This window comes from Syzygium oleosum, unplaced genomic scaffold (genome assembly GCF_021117445.2).
Source record: "Syzygium oleosum isolate NSW1041296 unplaced genomic scaffold, Sole_v2.1 Sole_v2.16, whole genome shotgun sequence".
In the NCBI taxonomy this organism is placed as follows: Eukaryota; Viridiplantae; Streptophyta; class Magnoliopsida; order Myrtales; family Myrtaceae; genus Syzygium; species Syzygium oleosum.
Genome location: NW_026607500.1, coordinates 5,109,984 through 5,129,591, shown reverse-complemented (window position 1 = coordinate 5,129,591; position 19,608 = coordinate 5,109,984). Strand labels below are relative to the sequence as shown.

Here is a 19,608-nt window from a genome sequence, read left to right as displayed (position 1 = left end):
TCGACGTTGGCCACAATAATATCGACACCGTCCAATTAAATTCGTCACGAAACTCCGAGAAATTCGACACCAAAGTTCGGGCTCTAAATAACGGCCAAATCTCTAATTTAAAAATAACCCAAGAGTGATCAGTTTCGGGCGAGATTTAACTATAAGCGCACTGACGAAATGCACGTTTTATAAATCCCAAAAATGGGTCGAAATTCGGAATGTCACAACTGTCTTCTTGACTTATCTCACTAAAAAGAACACCAGAAAGACATCATTCATCCTACGTGATCCAGTAATTTGCAAGTTCGACAGAATTTTGTATTTATTGATCAATGGTGTCATTTCGGATCCGTAATTAACGACATAAATTGACTTTTTTCTATGATCCGGCTCTTTCCTTGATTTGCAGACGAAAGAGACGGAAAACAAGCTCTGATACGGTGATACCTACTTGATATGACCGTTCAGTTACGGTCCAAACATTACAAGCCTAGAGCGTTTGGATATATATTAAAAGTAATTCCTAGTGAATTAATAATATTTTTATTGCCTGTAATTAGAATATTACACTAATTTTGGAAATTTCACAGTAATCTCCAGCGGACATGGATTGCCAATATGACATTGGAACATATGCTTGCCAGTCATATGCTTCTGAACTTGTCACGTACGTTTCAAATTTCTAATAAAAGAAATTCAAGTTTCAAGCTAGAGACTTGGAAAGATACAACTCGATGAAGACATTTTCAATTATAAGGAATATATTAAATAGTTCTATCAACCAAATATATTACTTTGGAAAGATTCAACTGACTTAGTCATTCTAGGTAGAGATATAAGGGGAATCCAAACATTCATCGTATTAATTACAAGGAATATTCCATTGAGCATATTATATATTATATATTTAGAATATTATCTATGTCTTTTATGTTTCATGTTACGCTCCAACTCTTATTGAACTCTTATTAACTCTCCTCGTCGTACTTTTAATTTTAAAATAGTTTAAACTCTAATTGGGTCAAATGCTTGATTTTGCGAGACTTAAAGCTTCGAAATGAACACTAGAAAGACATTATTCATCCTATGTGATCAAATAATTTGCGAGTTTGAGAAAATTCGTATTTATTGATCAATAGTTTCATTTCTAACGTGGCTAGCGAGGATCACCTAGAGGGGGGTGAATATGTGATTTTATCAATTCTTGACAAATATAAAGTGGAATTAAAAGGTCAAGAACTGAGTCTGAACTTAAAGTGCAAAGTTCAGAATCTGAAAAAACTTTAGAAGTAGTTTTACTAGTGTGTAATAAATTATAGCAGCAAGAGTTTAGGGATAAGAGAATGTGCATATAAAGTTTCTAGTGGTTCGGCTTAGATCAAGCTTACGTCCACTCTCTTATAATGACAGCATATTAGCTAGATTCCACTAGATGATCAACAAGAGATTACAATAATGAGTGATAACACTCAGTGTATGATAGGTTTTACTATCTCACTCAATCACTCTTTCAGTACTTCTCTTAAAATCACAAAATGTAGCCCATGAAAGACAAGTATATAGGATCAAAGTTTGTTCAGAATTTGAGATTCTAGATTCTGGACTTTGTCTCTCGCTTCTACTTATCGACACCTTGGTCTCCCTTTCTATTCCTCCACTTCCGATCTATTGGACAGTCTTTAGAGGTTCGTCTTCCAATCTACTCGTTAGACAGATCTGTATGAAGATGATTGAGTAGCCATTGAATGACAAATTCTGAATCTCCATTGATTATGGTCACCCATAAAACCAAAAACTTAGGTAGCGCATGATAACCATTCTGGTCCGGAATGAGTTCCTGAACCAGAAATAGATTTTTCTATTTCTGGTTCCTGGATGAGTTTCTGGGAAAAAAAACCTGTTTGATAACGACAAAAAATTTCTGTTTCTAGAACAGAAACCCGTTTGATAACAGCACGAAATTTCTATTTCCTGAAACAAAAACCCATTTGATAAACAACATAAAATTCTATTTCCAGGAACAGAAATCCATTTTTTTAGAAATGAAATAAAAATAATAAAAAAATCTGAAAAATTAATAAAAATCTTTAAAAAAATTCCGAAAATCCCAAAAATTTGAAAAATTCTAGAAAAAATCATCAAAATGTTGAGAAAATAAAAAAAAAATTCAGATTTCGGGAAAATAGGAAATTTGTTGAAATTTTTCAAAAAAAAAATAAAGAAATAAAAAATTTCAAAACTTTACAGAATTGCTTAGAATACCTGTGGCCATCGACTTTTAGTGAAATTTAAAATTTTTTAGGTTCCCAAAAAAAATAAAAAATTTCAAAACTTCACAGAATAGTTTAGAATACATGTGACCACCCACTTTGAGTGAAATTTAAATTTTTTGAGGTACCCAAAAAAATAAAAAATAAAAAATAAAAAAAATTTCAAAAATTCACAAAATTGCTTAGAATAGCTGTGGCCACTCACTTTTTGAGTAAATTTTAATTTTTTTTAGATGCCCTAAAAAAATTTATAAAAATTAAAAATTTCAAAATTTCACAGAATGACTTAGAATACATGTGGCTAACCATTTCAAGAGAAATTTAATTTTTTTGAGATTTCCAAAAAAAATTAAAAATTTTAGAAATTTCAAAACTTCATAGAATGGCTTATAGAGTACCTGTGACCATCCACTTTGAGCGAAATTTAAATTTTTTTAGGTGCCGAAAAAAAATCAAGAAGTGAAAAAATAAAAAATTTCAAAACTTCACAGAATGACTTAGAATACCTGTAGCCACCCACTTTGAGCGAAATTTAAATTTTTTTAGGTACAAAAAAATATTAAAAATCAAAAATTTGAAAACTTCACATAATGGCTTAGAATACTTCTAGCCACTCACTTTGAGTAAAATATAAAATTTTTGAGGTGCCCAAATGATATTTTTTATTTTTTGCTTTTTTATTTCCATCACCTAAAAAAATATTAAATTTTACTCAAAGTTGGTAGCCACAGATATTATAAGCCATTCCGAGAAATTTTCAAATTTTTTATTTTTTTTATTTTTTTTCGAAATGGGTGATCACAGATATTCTAAGCCATTCTATGAAGTTTTGATGTTTTTAATTTTTTAATTTTTTTCGACACCTAAAAAAAATAAAATTTTGCTCAAAACGGGTGGCCACAAATTGTGAAGTTTTGAAATTAAATTTTACGTTGGATTCGTAACGTTACGTACGCCCGCACACAAATTCCAGTCAAATTAATGCAAATGGCCAAGCACTGGAACGGGTCTTCAGCATTCAACCACCATCGTTCTCGATATTTGCTCTCAATATTTGTGAGTATGCATCGTTCCGCATAATATCGCAAAAGCTTATGGAGAAAAGTAAACCAAGCACATCACATTACATTACAAGAGCCAATATAGGAGATCCCAAAATGCCACGTCACATTACAAGAGCCAACATAAAAAATCCTCAAATACAAAATAATGGAAATACATTAGAAAAGTCAGAAACACATTTTCATGGAATCTCCGCCATATTATTATCAATTGCCAATTGATTGGCAATTCTTTTCCTAAGCATGTTGATCTCGATATCCTCCTCTGTTGATGTATCGTCAATAACCTCATCTTGTGCACTGGAGAAGAGGAAAGAGAAATTGCGGAAAGATTCCACAAGGAATTATCAAATAAGGGAAAAGATTGATCTACCAAAATCTATCCCCATGACAGCTGTTAGGCCCTGTCTCGACTTTAAGGGCATGTTCTTGGTTACTAGCTACTAGTTTTGCAAATAATGCACCATCATAAATGATTTACCTACGGTGGTGGCACTGCACATTCTTTGAATTGGACAACTACTTGCAAAAAGATGCATTTAAGCAATGATGCCGAAGGAAAAGAGATCCCCCCCAGCTAAGAGAAAGGGAAGATATCATCCAATAAATTCAGAAAAAAAAGGATCATCCGATCTAACATTATGCCAGACAGCTTCTAATCAGACAAATCCTGCCAAAACGCAAACAACCAACAAATGCCGATTGACCAGGCCAAGAATTTGCCAAACGATCCAAACTTTCCAGGGTTAGCTCAAACCACCCATCAACTATTTAAGAAAAATCACCAACAACCGAGTCACTGACAAGACCGGCAGAGTTGATCATCCAATAAGAATAATCACTGGAATTTGGAGTCCTATCCAACTTATGTAATTTTGATGCGAACGCCCAACAGATCATGTTACACTCTCAAATCCCAGGACAGCAATTCAATCAATTGACAAAATAGGGGACGCATACAAAGCAATCACGACAGCATCAGCCCCCGAATCAAACACTAAAAACAACCAAATTTTTCCCAAACTGACCGAGGGAAAGCAACGAACGCCAAACTCCCACGAATGGTCATGCGCAAAAGGCAAAGTCACAGGGATGGAAAACTGAAGTTAAATTTACTACAATATTATTGCATTTTTTGCTAGCTATCATTCCAAAAGGGGAATGATGCTTATGAAGTCTGTTAGCAATTCTTGTTCCCCATCCAGTTGGGGAAACCTACGTTAATGTTGAACGAGGTTTCAAAAAATTGCACCGAAATCATTCTATAGAAATCTTCCTCCATTCACAGAATTCATAATATTCGGACAACTCCCAAGCAGTGGAAGACTTCGGAGATGCACATCAATTTTTAAAAAACACAAATCATCAGAGTTAAATCAACAAGATTCGCAAATTTTAGAACAGTTGAAGAACTCCCAGTCGAAGATTTCAAAGAAGAAATTGCATACCTGAGTTGAACCTCGAAGAATTTTGACACGAACACTTCGAAGAAGTGGAAATCGAACCCGACTGCAAAATTCCCCAGATCAAATCAGTGAAAAAATCGGGCGAAACACTGGCTTTCAAAAATAGAAACCCATTTACTTCATCAATTTGGAGTTCGCTACCAATTATGGAGCAACTGTTCAGTGGTCAGAATGTTCCCAAGCATCGCGACTTCTACATCTTTCAGCTTATTAAGAGGTCCCCATTCAATATCCCGAGCACGTTAATGCGAACCGACTAATCTCATCCAACCCAAACCCTAGCAATCTTCGAGTCCACACACCACAAATTCTTGAGAAACAAACACCCCAAAAACTGAAGGAATCCTATGCGACGGAACCGACTTACCATAAATCCTAAACAACCAAAATTTTCCCAGATCTGGGCGACGACGAGCTCGACCGCCGCCCACGGCGAGGCCGCTCGGCCTCGCCCAGATCTGGGCGACGCCGAGCTCGACCGCCGCCCATGGCGAGGCCGCTCGGCCTCGCCCAGATCTGGGCGACGGCAAGCTCGACCGCCGGCCCTGGGCGAGGCCGCTCAGTCTGGGGGAGGCCGAGCGGCCTTGCCCAGGGCCGGCGGTCGAGCTCGCGGTCGCCCAGATCTGGGCGACGGCGAGCTCGACCGTCGCCCACGGCGAGGCCGAAGCTGACCCCCTCGATCACGGCGACTTCCAAATCCAGAAAAGAGAGAGATGAGAGGAGATTTGCGCACGATCGGAGCTTACGTGGAGCAGGAGCGAGCGGCCCTGGCTTCCTCTCGGTCGGAGCAAGCGAACGAGTGGCTTGGCTTCCTCTGTCGACGGCAACAGAAGAGAGTAGAGAGAGAGTCGGGCAGAAGAGAGAGCTCGAAGGAGACGAGAGAGAGATGTGTTGAAGAAAATCGATTTCTTCGGGAATGAGTTCTCACTTTTGGTCCAGAAACGAAAAACCTAGTTTTTTCTGTTTCTCATTTTTGGTCCAAAATGAGTTCCGGGACAAAAACTTGTCCCGGAAATAGAAAAATTAAATTGCGTTAACAAACGGGTTTCTGGTCCAAAACTGATTTCGGGAGCAAAAAACCAGTTCTGGACAGAACCAGAATGGTTATCATGCAGTACCTTAGCTTCCATATGTAGAGCTTTTTCGTTAGAAAGAATCTTGTCTCAAGATTGATTTGCCAATCAATTTTAGATGTTTTGCATTTCAAAGTTAGTTTGCAAAATAATTTTTAAGATTGAGTCAATCAAATCTTTCTACGTGTGAAATCTAAACCAGAGCACTAGCTGTTATGTACGTTTTGAACTTGTGTCACGATCTGAACTTGTGTTACGTTCTGAATTTGTGTCACGTTCTGAATTAGAGTCAAGATAGGAACATAAGTAGTTCTCTGAGTCTAAAGTTCTTCATTTCCAGTATAAGGTTTGAACTTCTTTTTCTTGAAGTAAATTCCACAATCTGAATTTGAATAAGATTAAGATTGCCATATGCTTCTTTTCCAAGAATATTTTCCGAAATCAAAATACTTGAAGACATTTATCAGATTTACAAGATACACACGGATAGTTTTGTTAACTTCAAAATTTATTAATTAGTTTTCTCAACAATTTTCAGATCCGTGATTAACGACATATATCAGACTTTTTTCTATGATGAGGCTCTTTCCTAGATTTGCATATGAAAGAGATAGAAAACAAGCTCTAACACCTACTTGATTTCACCCTTCAGTTACAATGCAAACATTACAAGGCCAAAGCGTTTGGATATATAGTAAAAATAATTCCTAGTGAATTAATAATATTTTCATCGATTGTAATTAGCAGATTAAACTAATCTTGGAAATTTCACGGTAATCTCGAGCTGACATGCACTACCAATATGGCATGGGACCATATGCTTGCCAGTCATATGCTTCTGAACTTGTCACTTGAGTTTTGAATTTCTAATGAAAGAAAGTAAAATTTCAAGCTAGAGACTTGGAAAGATTCAACTCGACGAGGACATTTGCAAAGTAATATATTATAGAGTTCTATCGATCAAATATATTACTTTGGAAATATTCAACTTGACTTAGCTATTCCAACTAGAGATATAAGGGGAATCCAAACATTAATAGTATTACTTTGGAAAGCTTCAACTCGACTTACCATGATTTTAAAAATACTTTTTTGTGTAGTATTACTTGATCGAGCTCGAGATTGCACATATCATAGAAGTAGGAAAAACATCGTCCAGACTTTCTATGATATGTGCAATCTCGAGCTCGATCAAGTGACATTAATATCATAGTCGAGTATAATTTTTTATGTTCTATTTAATATTTCATTTTTCTTGTGATTCTTCTTTGTCCTATTATCCTTTTAAATTCCCGGTCCTACTCTTCGTGTTCGGTTTGCACATGAGAACTAAGGATCTTATATTAATATAGTCTCCCTCCACGTAATATCCTTTAGGGCTTAACAAATCCATTAAAAAGTAACCTATAATTACATTAGAAATCATAAAGTAAGATAATAAATTTCTAAAAAGTTGTAATGTAGGATTTTGCATATTTGGAGAATAAATAAAATAATTCTTTGTAATTAAATGTATGATGTGACATTCCGAATTTCGACCCATTTTTGGGATTTATAAAGCGTGTATTTCATCAGTGTGCTTATAGTAAAATCTCGCCCAGAACTGATTACTCTTAGATTATTTTTAAATTAGAAATTTCGCTAGAATCGCACTCGATCGAATTTAGCCGTTATTTAGAGCCCGAACTTTGGTGTCGAATTTATCGGAGTTTCGTGACGAATTTAATTGGATAGTGTCGATATTATTGTGGCCAACGTCGATATTGCCCGGAATTGGTGGAAAGGGAAATTTTGACCGGGTGCGGATTTGGACCAGTAGACCTCCCTCGTAATGTGTTTTATTTAGTGTCTTTTGGCCAAATCCTAATTTATAATTAGGATTTTTCGTGAACCGTTGGATCAATTTCGAGTTCGAATGTGGGCTGTCGGATCACACTCATTGCATTGACTTTTCCCTCTCTTTCTCTCTCTCTCTCTCCCCCCCACCCCCACCCCCCGGTCACGTCCCCTCCCCCACTGCGCGCACGTCCCCTCTCCCCAACCTCCCCATGCAGACCCTTCTCTCTCTCCTCCTTTTCTTCTTTTCTTTTTTCTTCTTCTTCTTCTTCTTCTTCTCTTCTTTTCCTTCCTCTTCGCCGCTGCTCCAGCTTCCTCCTTGCTGCTCACCGTCGACCACCGCTCTATGTCCGCCTTGCATCGCCGCTTTCCCGGCCGTCGCGACCGTCCGCCCCAGCCGCGCCATCCGACTCCTCCACCGTCTCACCTCTTCCCTCGCCGAGCTCCCCTTCTCCCTCTCGAGCACGCGCCCCTGCCCGTCGACCAGATTCGCCGCTCGTCGCCCATCTGGCCACCGCGCGCCATCTGCCGCAGCTGCTGTCTGGCCACTCGTCCCAGCCCAGGGCTGCTGTGACCGTCTCCTTTCCTTCCCCTGCTGATTCGGTCCATCGTCCTCCTCCTCCGCTTCGTGCGCATACAACCAGGAACAGCCGGCCGCCGCCTATCGCCGCCGTCCATTGCCATCTAGCCACCACCTGTCGCTCGCCCAGCGACCACCACTGCTTCTGCTCACAACTCCCCCTCCTAGCTGTCTCTCTCTCCCCTTTCCCCCTCTATTTCACGCGACCAGAGAGCCACGCTGGAAGAGAAGTCACGCCGGCGCCGCCCCAGCTCAAGAACGCCGACGGTGCAGCTGCTGCTCGCAGGTCGTCCGCCCAGTTGCCGGAGCCCAGCCGCTGCCCTGCTGTCGCTATCGCCGCCGCTGCCCTGTTCCGGCCCAACAGCTTCCTTCCCCTATTTCTCCCTCTCGCTGCCTCTGTTCCGACGGTTCCCTACTGCCCTTGCCCCTACTCCGACCACCTGCGTCATCACCAGTCCGCCCTGCTGCCCGCTCGAGCAGCCGCCTTGCCATCGTCGCCACGAACTGCCGCACGATCACCGGTGCCGCTGCTACTGTTGCTGCTCTGTTTCGGCCCCCTAGCTGTTGCCCTTGCCCCATTTTCTTGCTTCGGGTTGAGGTAAACAACACCCTAAACCTTATCTAGGACTTTGGGTGTTAATAGACTTGTTTAGGGGTCGTTTAGAGTGGAAATGTGGCTGATTAGGGGCTGTTAGGGGTTGATTTGGTGGTCGTTTAGCGCGGTTTGGTGACGGAATTGTTGGCTGGTTCGGGGTGAGTGAATGGGTCGGAATGTGGGCTGAAACGAGGTGATTTATGATAGATTTTGTGGCTGGTTTTGGAGTTGATTAATGCTGGAAGTTGTGTCGTAGATAATAGTTGTTCGTGTGTGATTTAATGTTCCTTTTATGGTAGTTCATGTTGATGATTCGTGATGGGGATAACGCGCATATTTTGAGTTGTGGCTTAGTGTGATTGTATGAGGGGCCGTTGATGCTAGAATATCAATTTAGTGTGTGATTGTCCCGTGTGGTCCAATGCTTGAATTGTGGTCATATGTGGTGAATTAATGGTTGGTTGTGATCGCTCAATGGTGATCGTAGGTGCTTGTTGAAATGCAACATGAATTGGTGGAACCGTGGCCTTTTTGGCGTAAGTATGGCGAATTGTGTTGTGGTCATTTGGAAATGGTTGCGTGATATTTGATTATGTGAAAGACGTGGAAATTGATTGAATTATGTGGCGTGTGTGTTTGCTTGAAAAGCCCGGATCGATCGGAGGGCTGCCAACCTGTGGGGTGTTGACTCGGGTCGTGAAAAGGTCTTGGAGCATGTTGATGCGGGACAAAGCCCGGATTGATCGGAGGGCTGACCTGAGGCGTGTTTACACAGGTCGTGACAAAATGAGAAAGGACATGTGGGGTGTTGACCCGGGTCGTGAGAAAGGTCCTGGAGCGTGTTGACGCAGGACAAAGCCCGAATTAATCGGAGGGCAACCAGCCTGGAGTAGTGTGTTGACGTGGATGGCGAGAAAGGACCTGTGGGGTGTTGACCCGGGTCGCGAGAAAGTTGGATGGACACGCATGTGTAATGTATTTAGTTGAATTGGATGAATGCACGTGTGTATGGCACTCAGCTGATTGTGATATGTGCTTGGGCTATTATTGCATTATAGTGTTTGACTAATATGCAAAGTTGGCGTGTGATTAGAGGCAAGGTAAGTACTTTTATGTGAATTCTAGTATGTCACTTGTTAGATTGCATGTTGATACTTGTCTAGGTATGCATTGGCTTATGTAGTAGACATGGCCACGGGCCGGTTTTGGCCCGGAACCGGCCCGTTGACCGGGCCTGCGGTCCCGGTTCCGGTTCAAATAATTTTGGAACCGGCGGTTTCGGGCCCGGTTCCACACAAAAAAAAAAAACTAGTGCTGCAGCGATTCTTCCTCTCCAGAATCTTCCCCTCCTCCTCCGCCGCCATAACCCATGGCCCACGCACTTCCCCTGCAGACCAGCAACATCGCCAACATCGCCGCCGCCGGTGCGGCGGCGCACAAAGGCAGGACCGTGGAGGAGACCTACCAGAAGAGGTCCCAACTCGAGCACATCCTCCTCCGCCCCGACACCTACATCGGCTCTGTCGAGAAGCACACCTAGACCCAGTCACTGTGGGTCTATGAGGGCGACGAGGTGGTCCATCGCCTCGTCGCCTACGTCCCCGACCTCTACAAGATCTTCGACGAGATCCTCGTCAACGCCGTCGACAACAAGCAGCGGGAGCCTGCAGCCCCATGTTCCAACCCCACCCACGCCCACCTCCTCCAGTCCTCCTCCAAATCCCTCGTTCCCCCCTCTCCCCTGCGCCTCCTCCAGTCCTCCCCTTTTCTCCTCTGACTGCCCCCCGTCTTCCCAAATCTGACCCCCGTCGCCGTCGCCGCCGTCGCCCCCGCCCATGGCCGCAGCCGCCGACGCCGACGCCCCCTCCTCCTCCCCCCTCGCTACCCTGTGCCTCCTCCCCTTTTCTCATCCTCCCCCCTCGAACCAAAACCGGCCGAAACCGGAACCGGCCCGGAACCGCCGGTTCCGATTCATACATGACCACGAACCGAAACCGATAGTTCCTGAACCGTGGCCATTCCTACTATGTAGGGTTTAGTTTGTCTGCTTATTGAGATTTATTCTCATTGCTGTAGTGCAAACAATTTCAGATCCACAATCGTGATTGATTTGGAGACGCCGCCAGAGTACCTCGGGGATCGAGGATGGGTCAAGTTACCTGTCTTTTGAGTGCCCCTTTTGTAGAGGAGTTAAGGTCACCAACCACCGGCCCCTTTTGATGAATGTGGTTTGAAGTGAGTGGCCTAGGTTGATATTGTGTATTTATGAATGCTGTAAGTTATGCCATGCAATGGAAATGCATTTATTCGTTAGTGTAAGTACTACCCCTTCTTCATCGTTTACTGTCTAGGTTTGTTGATTTCCGCTTCCGCTTGCGTTTGTCTTTGCGTGTTTCGTTTGGGTCGGCGACGCGTCCTGGGACATCGCGTTCAATACGACCTTCGAGGAGTGTCGCGAGCCCGTTGGGGTTCGTGGCGTGACACATGACGTTACATAATTCCTATCACTAATAATGAGGCGCATCCTAATACTTTTGATTTTTGAAATCTTTAAACATAGTTCAATGAATTATTAAAGGTTTACACATGGTATAATACTAATAACCTTCTGGTTGACGAGAAGAAGATCCTCAATCTAGTATTATTACACCATAATGCCTACTACCCGGAAATTATGCTTAACTTCATTCACCAAACACTGCTCTGATACCAATTTGTTAGGAATGCAACAGAAGAAGCCCAATACCTTTCACCTGGGGGGTTCACCTTAAGGGTGCCTAAGTCCGAGCCTATTAAGGGAAAACCTTTTGCATTTGTGCCAATTTAGTCCTACACTTCTTTTGGGTTCCAATTGAGTCCTAAACCTTTCGTGTTTGTGCCAATTCAGTCCTTCCGGCTAATTTTCACTGGATTTTGGTGACGTGGACACTAGCCGGCCTACGTGGCAACGCCGGCATTGACGTGGATAATTTTTAATAATATTTTATAATTTTTCTTTTTTCCTTCTTCGCCCAGGCAAGGCCCGGCAAGGGTGGGCCTCGCCCAAGCTAGATTTGGCTAGGCCGACCCTCGCCCAGGCCACGTCGGCCTCGCCGGGTGTTGCCTTCAGCCAGGCGATGTGCGGTGAGGCCAACGTGGCCTGGACGAGGGCCGGCCTCGCTAGATCTAGCCCAGGTGAGGCTGAGCCTCGCCAGATCTGATAGGGCCGACCCTTGCCCAGGCCACCGCGGCCTCGCCCGGCGTAGCCTTGGCGCAAGCGACGCCCGGCGAGGCCGCCCTGGCCTGGGCGAGGGCCAGCCCCACCAGATCTGTGATATCCTGAAAATTCGACCTAATTTGATGATTTATGAAATGTTGTTTTTATCAATGCTTTATTAGTTAATTCTTGCCTTGATCTGATCACTCAGGGAATACTAACTAAAGGGGAAAGGCTATCAAAGAATTTATTTATAACAGCCGCCCGTTAGTTTGAGATAAACTATAATTGCGATTAATCGATTTCAGTCACGAATTGTGTTCTGATTTTGAGTGTCAAATGCTCAAGGATTTCACATTCAAACCATAGGACATCGCCTCGTAATTTTTTTACGAATTGGCCATCGAAAATTCCAATTTCGGAAAAGGATTGAGGAATCGGAAATTCAACGCGAGAAACGGAAGTGAACCAAGCAAAGCCCGTTGGGCCTCGCGTTCGAGGGGGCCGACCACCAAGGCCCGATAAAGATTAGTCAGCACACAATCGGTACCCTAGCCAAAGACAAAGTGGGAATTTAGGGGACAAAAATTGAGACAATTACAAAAGAAAATAGAAAATTTTGGGAAAATTCTTGTGGGGATAATCATTTTCCCCCTCCCTTCTCTCTCTCTTCTCTCTCTCTTCCTCCTTCTTCCCCGTTGACCCCCCATGCCGGCTAACTTCCCCCGCTGACTCCCCCTCCAACTCCACCCACTCCCCCCCATGATTGACTTTTCCTTCGCTGCTGCTTCTTCCGCTTTTACTTCTTTTCTTCGGCTTCTGCTTCTGCTTGCTTCTGCTGCTTCTCGCTTCTTCATTTCCGGCTCATCGACCAGCCATTTCCGTCGAAAACAGCCATGCCGTGCACCGCTCCTCCCCGCCGCTGAACCACCGCCACCTCAGCTCCCCTCTGGCTGAGCAGCACCGCCCAGCCATGCCCTACAACCCCTCCCCCCATCCCCCCGGTCGCTGGTTGTTTTCCAGCCGGGTGTCCTCATTGCCTCTCCCCGGGCACGCCCGCTGGTTGAGTTACTCGTCTGCCGCTGTCCCAACTACCACGACGCCACCACGAGCTGCCATTTCATCCCCGGTTGAGCCCCTAAGCCGCACCGAACAGCCGCCTGTCAGCCGCCCATAGCCGCCGTTCACCGCTTGCCATGCTCGTCCGCTGCTGCAGCTGCTGTCTACCGCTGTTCAGCCGCCAAGCCACCACCACCAGTAGCCATTTCATGCCAAGAACAGGCCCGAGCAGCCCTCGAATAACCCTACAGCAGCTGCTCCCTTCGCCGCCGTCCGACGTCCACTGAGCCCAAATTGGAAACCACTGCGGACAGCCATGTCGTTGCCGTCGTTCTCGCGTAATCGCCATAGTTAGACGAGTAAGTTAACCCATAATCCCTCATTTAGGGTGTTAAACTTGCTTATTGTAGTTTTAGATTATGTTGATTGTGATTAGTGGATTGATTAAGTGCGATTATGGAAAAGTATAAGTGATAAGGTTATCGGCGGAATGATAAGTTATCGATGATTTCGGTGATAAGTTATCCATAGAAATGGTGATAGGTTATCGGTGTTTAGTTGATATGTTATTGGTGATAGATTATCGGTAATTAATCGATAAGTGATCGATATTGAGTGATAAGCTATCGGTGTATGGGCAATAAGTTATCGCAAATTTGATGATAAGTTATCAATTATTTTATTATTATTATTTATTTTATTAAATAAATTAATTTTTGGAATTAAATAATAATATTTTGTTCTTAAAATATATATATTCATTAATAAAATATTTAAATTCCGAAAATTAAATATTAATATTTTCATATGTTTTTTAATACCAAATTGCGATTGTTTTATGTTTGAATTGTGATGCCAATGTTGGATTTCGCCATATAAATTAGCATACATGGCCAAATGATCTGAATGTTTATTTTCAAGAAAAGATTTTGAATCTTTAAAAATGAATCATTTTATAATTATGTTTGAGAAATGAATTGATGCCGTGAAAAAGTAAAGTATATTTCGAAATGATGTTTTTACAAAGTCGAGCGATTGTTTGCATATGTGATCACAAAGAAATGGTTATGTGGCATTAATTCGAGCACAGTTCGTGTTTGCATTGGCTAATTGAAAAGATAAGAATTGGCCTGAATGCTTGTGTGTTTGTGTGGTCACATGTCGAAGCCGTCTTGCCATAGATCGCTGGACGATGCTTGATTTATCAAGGTCTGCTGCAGATCACGGTCGATTTTATCATATGCCTGGAGATTATTTGGATTGCCGATACTCCAGATGCCGAATCGCAGCCTGATGGCGGATTCGATGCTCCCTGTGGGATACCATCTTATTGTAGATCATTTGATGTTGCCGTATTGGAATGCCGTCATCCTATAGATCGTTTGACGTTGCCGTGTCCGACGGGGCGGGATGATACTTGGTCTTGCCGGAAGACTACCATCTCACTGCGTATCGCTTGATGTGTAGTGGCCCAGAGAGACCGTGATAAATGGAACACGCATGTTGCATAGTGCTTGATTATGGGGTGAAAACTGCTAAGCATGGTATGGGACATGCCCAAGTGGGTTTTACCTTATCATAGAGACACGCGCGAGTATGGATGCATGATGCATGGGAAATCTCTTTATGTGTTCCGAGTACGTGTTATGCTTGATGCATTATTGTGATGTTTGATTACTAATGTTATGTATGATCTGTGTGCCAAGGTGAGGTAAGGATGCCTGTGGTTACTTATCGGTCTGTTAGAGATCAGTTATATGGTGTGACCGTGTGACTAGGAACCCTGAGGTGAGTTGGCCTCCTAAACGGGGCTTAGGCCGTTAACTTATTGAGATTTTATCTCATTTGTTATTGTTAAACCTCTTTCAGGACCTTAGCATGTCGATGCACCCGGTACGGTTCGGGGTACCTCAGGACATGGAGACTGTTGTTTCCATGCACGTATTCCTCGACCAGCTATACGTTTTTTAGCGCCATTAGACGATAGTTTGGGTGGATGGGGGACTAACTCATTGGGTTCCCCACCGGTTCCAGGCTTGGTTTGTTAGGGATAGTGAGGATCTGTTTGGGCCTATCAAGGGGTTCGACGGTCCTTCGGAAGAGTGTCTGGGTACAAGATATGGGATCCTATGGAGATCAACCCACCTGACGGGTCAGTAGAGGATCCTGAGCTCGATCCCGACCCTATTCCCGAGGACCTGTCGAATTTTGAACTGTCGAAGCACGACCCTGACTCCCCCAATTTTGACTCACCGACCCTCTATATGGATAGCCCACGAGAGATATGTCTGGAAGCTGACTTTTTGACTGATCCACTGATGGCGAAGTAGATTGACCCCAAGCCTAGTATCTTTTTGTAGGCTTTTTATGGAAGTGCCCGAAGTGGGCTTGTAAAGAAACGTTTCCCAAGGGTTAATCAAGTAAATATTAAAATGGTGTTGTTATTTATTTGATGTGAATCGTTTTCCCTACCTATCCCTATTTATTGTTGTTGTCTGGGTATTGGTTATTGTCACTTCCGCATGCATAATAAAAAGAAAGATAAAAATGAAAGGGTTAGCGACAAGTCCTGGGACGTCGCATCATAATGACCATAGTGGGATGTTGCATGCTCGTAGGGTTCGGGGCGTGACAAGATCTAGCGTGGGGAGCCCTCGCCGGGGCTCACCCAAGCCGCGTGGTGCGTCGCCTAGCCGGGCGAGGGCAACCCGCCCAGCCATGGCCGGTGGCCGGCCATCACTGGTGGCCGGTCATCAGCAATGGGAGGAAGAAAGCCAAAAAAAGAAAAGAAAAAAGGAAAAATAATCAGAAAAATAATAAAAAAATCGAAAAATTATTAAAAATTATCCACGTTATCACCGGCAGGCCTACGTGGCACTGCCGGCGTCCACATCACCAAAATCCGGCCAAAATTAACCGGAAAGACTAATTGGCGCAAAGATAAAAGGTTTAGGATTCAATTGGCACCAAAAAGAGGTTTAGAACTAAATTGGCACCAAGCAAAAGGTTTAGGATTTTTTTTACACTTTTCCCATTAAATATTTATTTGATTGATTAATCAATCTAGGTTTGTCAGTAATTCACGGATTTTTTTTAAGTTCATATGAAACTTCTACAAAATTTTTTGACAATAATCGACACCAATCTTTCTTCTTAATGATAGTGCTAATTGAGAATCAATAAAATTACTTTTACTAAGGAAACAGTTCGTTCGAGAAAAAGATCAATTTAGATATAATGAACAATTCTAGTTACTTCTGTAGAATTTATCTTATGATAGATATTTTAATAAAAACATATATGCTGTAAACTTTTGTGAAGAACGACTTCCAAATTTTGGGAAAATTTTCCAAAAGGTCCAAAACTTAATGCAGTTTTGCCAATTCAGTCTTAAAGTTTTCAATTTTGCTAATTGAATCCTAAACCTTTTGAAAATTTGCCGATTGAGTTCATTCGGCCAATTTTGGCTGGAATTCGCTGACATAGACGTCGGCCATGCCACGTAAGATGACCAGCGCTGACGTGGATAATTTTTAATAATATTTTAATGTATTTTTCTAATTGTTTATTTATTTTTTATTTGTCTTTTGTTTTCCTTTTTTTCTCTTTTCCTTCTTTTTTTCTTATTGTGGCTAGGGAGGGCCCGGTGGCCCTCGCCCACTACAGTTGAGGGTTGCACGCTACATTCGCCCGCGGCTAGCAAGGTCGCCACCATCAAGAACGGAGGCCACACGTCATCCGTTTTGGCTTCATGTTGGACCCTTCTGCTTCTACTTCTCCCGTTGTCGAGATGGCCTTTCATTGAGAAGGTGGCCGCGATTCTTGCCTAAAAGGCCATCACAGTTGCAGGCAAAGGCCGCCTCGCTAGCAGAGCCGTCCACGTAGAGCGTCCATGTCAGCGAATTCCTGCCAAAATTGACCAAATGAACTCAATTGACCAAATGTACTCAATTGACAAATTATCAAAAAGTTTATGACTCAATTGACAAAATTAAAGGTTTAGGACTGAATTGGTAAAACTGTAATAGGTTTAAGACTTTTTGGAACTTTCAAATTTCCCATAAATATCTTTCCCTACATAAAATTTGATAATGCGTTAGAAAAGAAAGGTTAGCCTTTTTTTTTTTTGATCGATTGGTTAGCCATTCAATATACGGTTCTAACTTTATATTATTTTGTACATAGATGCTTTTGAAGTTTAGTCGAAATTTTATCACTTATATATTGATATTGGTATCACATTTGCATCAATAGAACAATATAGATACTCAACAAATATCAAGCATAAGATTTTAGCCGTCATTTTAATATGCATGACATTTATTGTGTTTAATTATCCTTAATCTTAAGAGAAAGAGGGTTTATATAGGGTGAGGAATTAGGGCACTTGTGGAATAAGAAACATGTTAATTTCCTAATTTGGATTAAGAGAATATGTGATATGTCCAAAATAATAAATTAAAGTATTTCTCTTCATTATTACCATAATTTTTAAAGATATTAACTTTATCCTCCCCCAAGTTAACTAGATATAGCAATCTTTTCTAATTTGGCACCTCCCATGTGTGAATCACATGTAAATTTCGGCCACCATAGGTCTTGAATGGGCTTGGCCATATTCCATGCTCTCGTGGGCTTGGTTTAGATAATTTAATTGAGCTCAGAACTTCCTAGCTTTTAACCCATTTTGCGCCAGTTTTATAAGAATGCAATTTATGTGGGCCTAATTTTATTAAATGAAAAATGCTCCTAATATGCAGATGCAGATTAACAATATTTTTGTTTAGGGATGGGGTAGAACCCTAATTTGCTTATGTAATTAATGATTAAATGGGGTCGCAAAAATTTAAGGATTAACAAGATATAGATTTATACTCTTGGACCTATACACAAACATTTCACTAATATATGTTATAATATTGAACTGGACAGACACATAAAATAAACGCTTATGAATTAGTTTAAACTTTGTTGTGAATTAGGCCCATATTACAGGGAAACGCTATGTTTTCATTTGTTTATTATTGGGAGATAATCTCACTATATACGTTCAGTAGGCTCTCTCTATTTGGTGCTCTACTACTCCATAGTGAAAAATCGTACTACTCAAGTAAATGGACAGTTCCACCAAATAAATAAATAAATAAATGGACAGTGAAATGAAAAATGTTCTGTGTGGACTCGACTATTTCCTCGTTAAGCTTACTAAAAGAAACAATTTTTTTGAGAAATTGTTCACATTTATTGTTACTTTTGGCTGCTACGTGACTCGTACAATCGGCACATTCGAGGAATTTTCGCCCCAGTTTTTCGATAGTCGATGGGATGGAATTCAATGGACGAGCTCAATTTAATTTTCCATTGCTCCATAATGAAAAATCGTACTACTCAGGCACATGGACAGTGAAATGAAAAGGACTCTATGTGGACTTGACTAACCGCGTGAACAAGTCTGGACTCAATTTTGTCAATAGCATCGTGAAAGATACAAATTTCCCGAGAAGTCGTTCGCAATTATTATTAGTTTTTGTCTGTTGCATAACTAGTATAATCCGCCCATTGGACGAACTTTCGCACCAATTGGTCGGTAACTCGTGTAAGAATTCCATGGACGAGCTTGGAAGGTACGTTGAGAATCATTTAATGCCTCCACGTTGCGCGGAGAAAGATCGGTGGTCATGCGCTCAAGAAGCAAAAATCATTTTGAGTAGAGCGAATTGACTTGAAAGTCATTCTAGGTCACATAATATCAACACTTACAGAAACTTAACTTACATATATATAATATATGATAAATAACCCCTCGAAAGAAGTTAGGTAGATATGGAACAATGCAATGATCACTAGAGGCCATTTGAATATTGGGGAAAATCCAAGTTAAAAAGGTTTGACTTCAAGGCATTCGCAGCTTCTCGGAAACTCACAAAAATTAGCCACAAACATCTCAAGTCCATTTAATGGTACGTGTGTGCCTCTTGAAGTCCAGAGGAAGCAGTCATTGAATTGAACCGAATCTGAATAGATGATGATGATGATGATGATGATGATGAGGGATAATGACATAAATGGTATGTAGGATAATGTGAATATTGAATAATACCAAAAAAATCCTAAACTTATTGCGCTTGTGCCAATTCAGGCCTTAACCTTTCAATTGTGCCAATTTCTTCCTAAATATTTTGACGATTTGCCAATTCAGTCCTAAACCTTTCAATTGTGCCAATTTAATCTTAAAACTTTGGACGATTTGCTAATTTAATCCTAATCCTTTTGACGATTTGCCAATTTAATTATTTTGGTCAATTTTGGTCGAAAATTGCTGATGCAGTGGTCTAGCAAGCACTGGCCATCCTATGTGGCATGGCCATGATGACGTTGACAATTTTTGAAATTTTTTTCTTAATTTTTGAATTTTTTTCTTCCTTTCTTTTTTTCTTTTTTTCTTTTTTTTCCTAACCCTAGTCTGGCGAGGGCTAATGAC

General features: G+C 41.7%; 1 long non-coding RNA gene and 1 pseudogene across 1 annotated transcript; one reads left to right on the top strand and one right to left on the bottom strand.

Annotated features, from left to right (window-relative positions):
* Nucleotides 1-19,608, top strand: part of LOC115671564 (glutamate receptor 2.1-like) — a 101,047-nt pseudogene that overhangs the window by 65,982 nt on the left and 15,457 nt on the right.
* Nucleotides 3,846-5,905, bottom strand: LOC130140177 (uncharacterized). Its single transcript, XR_008818195.1, has 2 exons — nucleotides 5,535-5,905; nucleotides 3,846-4,831 (listed from the first exon to the last, which is right to left on the bottom strand). It is a non-coding gene; the product is annotated as an uncharacterized LOC130140177 (long non-coding RNA).